This window comes from Mercenaria mercenaria, chromosome 2, assembly GCF_021730395.1.
Source record: "Mercenaria mercenaria strain notata chromosome 2, MADL_Memer_1, whole genome shotgun sequence".
NCBI classification, from domain to species: Eukaryota; Metazoa; Mollusca; class Bivalvia; order Venerida; family Veneridae; genus Mercenaria; species Mercenaria mercenaria.
The window spans coordinates 77,372,822-77,378,821 of NC_069362.1; positions in this window are offsets into that span (position 1 = coordinate 77,372,822).

Here is a 6,000-nt window from a genome sequence, read left to right on the forward strand (position 1 = left end):
ATCAAAGGTCAAGGTCAAAGGGGTCTGAACATGGAAAACCGTTTCTGATCAATAACTTGAGAACCAATTGACCCAGAATGTTGGAACTTCATAGGATGATTAAACATGCAGAGTGGATGACCTTATAGCTTTTTGGGTCACTTAATCAAAAGCCAAGGTCACAAGGACCAGAGCATGGAAAACTGTTTCCAATCAATACCTTGAGAACCATTTGATCCAGAACCTTCAATCATCATAGGATGATAGGACTTTAAGAATAGATGAACCTTATCGTTTTTGTGGTCGCTTGAGTTAAGGTCAAGGTCATAGGGGCCTGAACATAGAAAACTCTTTCCAAACAATAACCTGAAAACCACTTGACGCAGAATGTTGAAACAATAGGACGATTGGACATACAGAGTAGATGACCCCGACTGAAATTAGGGTCACCGTTTCCAATTCATAACTTGAAAACCAGTAGACCCAGAATGTTTAAACGTAGTGTGATGATTGGACATGCCAAGTAGATGGTCCCTATTGCAGCCAACTATCAGTGTCTCTTTGACTTTCGCTCCTATCCCCTATTGACTTCTTGCCTATACGACTATGCATTGGAGGAGACATGCGTTTTTCTACAAAAGCATCTTCTAGTTAAACTTGGTCTGTAGCATCAATATTATGTCCTCTCCATTTTTATGCGAATGGGAGCCCTTGGCCCCTTATATGAAAAATATGCTCCACACTGTCTTTGTGTATGTATTTTTCATGCCCAAGTGTTAAAGACATAAGAACTTTACAGGTTTTGAACTGTTTTTCATCTGTCACATTAATTTATGTAATTAAGTTCTACTGCACCTGGAACTTTCGATACTTGGAACATATTATGTACTTTATACAAAGTTGTGTAATCTCTAGCTGATCTGAAAGTAAGGTGAGCGATAGCCCTCTTGTTATGCTCCTTTTTCGGAAATACATGTTTTATCACTATATCAGTACCTTGCGTACTCAACTTTTACATTTTCCATCCTGTCTTAAATGAACTATGGTATAAATCATCAACATGGAGTAGACATGTTGACATTGTTGGGACTTTAGTTTTGAAGTTTCTCCTGTTTTTTTTTTTTTTTTTTTTTTTTTTTTTTTTTTTTTGCAAATATCTTTACTTAATTGAGTTTACTTTCATTCCAATTTTCTTGTTAGAATGTCTAATCATCAATATTTTGCTACAATTATAACAGTCAAGGTCTGTTGACTCTGTTACACCTGACTATTCAGTGACCACCTTCATAAAACAGCAAGTCACCTAACTTTCTAAGTTCAACTTGCTTTAAGCTGTCAGATTTTACTGCTCCCTTGGATGACTGCTTTTGACTGTAATATCTCAAATCATTTTACTCTTCTTATGCTTGAAATGACGAATAAATTAGAAAAAGAAGGAACTTCACAGGTCGCTCAACACGACAAAAACGAAAATGTTGCAGGCTCGGTTTGATTGAGCAGTTATTTTGAACAGATTTCTTATGCATATTTGTATAATTTGTTAGCATTTTTGAATAAAATGATCAGTCTGTGTACATTATATTCCAACAAGGCCTTTCAGGAATAAAAAATAAATTCAGTATTTGTAAGACCCCGATTTCTCCCATCATAGTCATGCGTAAGATTTCTTTGGATCATTTATAAGAGATTCACTATTAAATTCTATTATTTATTTTTAAAATAATAATTTCAGAAATTCGTTTTACCGGTAAGTAAAAAATGAATCCAAATAATGTATTTGCCTGTCTGAGCGTTTGTCTTACAACTAATATTGCATATTTTGCACGTGCAGGGCATGTGCACCAACATGTATGTTTTCGTTTACACTTTTGGCATAACTGACGAAAGTCCTACTAGAATAACACATATCATGGTACAACTGACACAAGAGCAACGCGATCGAGCTGTCGGAATGTTGCTAGCCGGGACACATTTACGACACGTGTGTAATTATATTTGCAATTTCAAAAGAATTTTGATATAATTTGTGTGTAGCTGTAACTTTGATGGTTATTTCCTTATTTAACCATATTTCCATTCACAAGAACCTTCAGTGGTTGGTTATCTACCATCCGCGCTCTTTTGACGAAATTTAACCAAAATACAATTCATTGAAGTGACCGATTTTGAATTTTGTTGTATAATTCCAACAGCCCGGGCGCGTTGCTCTTATGTCAATTTCCCGATGATATGTGTTTTTCTAGAAGGACTTTCGTCAATAATGCCAAAAGTATTCATTAACAAGCGCATATTGGCGTACATGCCCTGCACGTGCAAACTATGCTATATAGGTCAAAACGCCTAATGCCGTTACTTTGGCAGTGAGTCGGTCATAAATAAATCAATAATTAGCTGCAGTACCTATTAAAATGTCAGTATGTGAAATTTCGTGGGAATACATGCATTATTAACAAAAAAGTAACACAATATAAACTGACCGATTAGGAATTTTGTTGAGTGTATATTGAACTTTTCTTAAAAATGATTTCAAACAATGTATTTGTGCCTTTGAGTGTTGCTATTTTCAAAGGTTGGCAACAACCCAACCAGTAAAGCCGACTGTAACCCACACCACTGAAGCAGACATGTATTATTTATTATACCAAATACATACCATTGCTAATATACTCGTACTTTAACTGAGAACCTGCAGTATTAACACGTGCTATACATGGGATATCACATCTCATTAAAGAGGGCTTGACTCATTGTTTGTAAAGATGTTTGTAAGCGCTTACTCACTGTCGGTGCAAGAAACATTTTGAATTTGAATTGTAGCATGTTTAACAAATGCATGCTCGTCTATGCAATATCAATATTTATTTAAAGTATAGTAAAATATATTTACTTCCCTCTGTGATGCTATAGTACCTTGGTCAGCTATTATATTGCTAGGGTGCGTTCTATGCTTCTTCACAGATTTTATTGGTAAATTGAAAGTGAATTTCGCAGGGTTTTCTTTCACGTGGTCATTTTCAATTTGTATTCTGTATATATAATGCAGCAAAAGTTGATTGTCGAAATGTTGTTAAATCAATAGAGAGAACATGGCTATATGTATTCACCAAAACTGAAAGCAATAAAAGAATTTCTGAACACCATAAGAAGTAAATAATACCGTAGTATTTGTAGATCTATGAAAGCCAATGCGCTCGAGCCGCTATTCGACTTCAAAGTTACACAATATATACCAAGGTGTTTCAACATAAAGTGAATATATATCTAAAAAAACCCTGAAACATCAACTCAGTATAATCGAATAATGCGTTCGTTTCATAACTGAAGCCGTGTAACTAGTCGCCAGACGTCAATTTTCTTACAGACTCATTTATAAATACAAAATATCAGGCAATTACGTTCAATTACTAGAGTTAAAAAAGTGAAGGCTGTATTTTTTCTTAGGAAATGAGCAAATGATCATATCTCAAAGTTACAGTAGGATTGCTACAATTTTTATTCTGGAAATAGAAACAACAATACCTTTACCTGCCAGTGTTAGTCATGCTGGCAGATGTTTCATGCTGATTAATGAGCATTGTGCAGACTAAAACATGCTGTACTTCAATTCGGTGTATTATCAAATTTAGGTAATTGTTTGAGTTGCCTTTTTGAGTATTTCTGAAATGCACAAAATGGTACATTACGGAACGCTTTTATGGAGAAACAATTTCGAGTAAAACCTTTTATTTCAACATGGTGTTTGTTTGTAACAGGTTGAAGTTGCTTTAACACATTTGCGGCTCTGAACGGAGAGATTAAGACGTGAAATCACATATAAGCTGTTAATGATTTATTAAAAGTATTTTAGGGCATTCCATAGATTATCATGGCATCAAGCGTCAGTAGTAAAGCAATGGTGAAAACTCGCATTAAGAAACGTTTTGAAATATGTAAACTTATTTTATATTTGACAATTGCCTGCAGTAACTGTTGAATTAAGATCACACCCTATAAACGACTGTAGCCCCCCTCTTCCTCTTGCGAGTGATCAAAACAATAAACAGACACGCGAAAGGTAAGAATCGTCTTCAAATTCATTATTTTGCTTTACACTGTATGTGTATTAAAGTTTAACGATAAGTCTAACATAAATATGTGTATATGGTGATATAGAAGATGAAACTGACAGGTAATGTTTACAAAATGTTGACTAATCACACTCATTGCATGAAAATTCACTCGACCAAGTCACGAAACTGATAAAGATTACGCCAAATTGATTTGTAATCCAATTATCCATGATGCTTTCTGTAATATGTATGCATACTCCATAAATATATGTAAATAAAATGTTTCGTATTTATTGCGTTTTTGAATGAAATTGATTTTTTATCTAGTCTGTGTAAAAACATTAACTGTATGCCGACTTGCCAATTTTGATATTTGATCTGAACGCGTATTTGCGAGTGATACTGTATTCCATCTTGCGAGTACAGTAGACGATTTATGTCCTTTAAAGGCGTCAATGAAATTTTAAATGCAAACAAAATTGTCTCTTTTGATCAGTCGTCATGTTTATAATGTCATTTAATGTCTAACCCCTCGTGCGATACTTGTACTAACCATTGGGGTGGGGATGGAGTGTCTGTGACTCGCTACTCTACTTAATTAAATAATTAATTGAATGCTTCAGCGTCGTTTACATGCAAGTATTCGGTGTTGGTTTTACACACATATGTCACAAACTGACATACGGGCCTCAATGCATCTGTAGTGTAAATACAGGTATTGCATCATCTTTTTGTAAATTTTTGAGTTATTGAGGTAAATGTCAGATTTTACGCATAAAATACCTCTCATGTTTTTCTGTATTTCATAAGTTAAATTTCCATGTAAATTTTATTAAATTCGGTTCAGTAACAAGAAAGTTGGTATTTTATAAACTTCAGTAACTTATGTTTTTATCCCCCAAACCACTAAAACGGGCCTTAAATTGTAAATTTCAATCCGCGCCAAAGTAGTAAGATTTCCCGGCTATAATGTGATTCCCGTGAAAATGCAAATAATCAGAGTACATGCATAAGCCGTGAGTCCCATGAAATTTAGTATTTGACGGGACATTACCCTACAAATAGACTGGACTAGATATGCCTAGTGCACACCACTTTCGACATTAGAAGAATTTACATCAAATTGATATTATATTCATGCTTGCTTTTGTATTACGTTTATTTCGCATTACATCGTATTAATTTGTGATTATAAATAATAGCTGCAGTTTGTCATTTCCTTATCTATAATTTTTCATCATAAACTTTTCATATCTTTTCCATACTTTAACTTTAGACTTGTTAGTAATCTTAGAAATAATGGATGTAATAAGTGACGTATTCTAATCATGTGACGTATGAACTTAGTAGCACATAATATTTTGTATAAATAGCACGTATTATTTATGGGAGCCTATGGAGGTATGGTGTACCCAAAGGAGCAGTTTTATGCCCTTACTTATTTGTTTTGCTATGGTGCTTACCATATGTTATATACTTTAGCTTCTTCCACCAGACAACTTTTACCTGGTGATGCTGTCACGACGCGGAAGTACAATACCCGAGGTTCATTTGTCTTCACTCGCCTGGATGTGATTGTCCCAGCGCAAGGCTTTTTTTCCCATGGTTGTGCCGTAAACTGCAAAGACGATGATTTTTGTGATCCACTGAAGTCAGCTCAGGGATGCAATCACCTACCATCATAGGTAGCCAAAACGGAGTCAACGTATTCACGGTTTAAAGGGACTTTATTTGAAGATATTTTGTATTTTTGTGCTACTTAATGTTCAAAGTTAACGGAAACATCTGTGTCAATGAACAGTCAGTGTTAGAACTTTACACTTCACAAAAGAGTTACTGAGCTCAGATTTTTTTCTTTCTTTCTTTTAATAAGATTTTTGTTTCACTTTTCATTTATTCATTGTAAATAATCATTTTCTGTAAATAAATTTGTAAATATTGTAATGGGTGTTGATTTGTTCTGATAGTTATT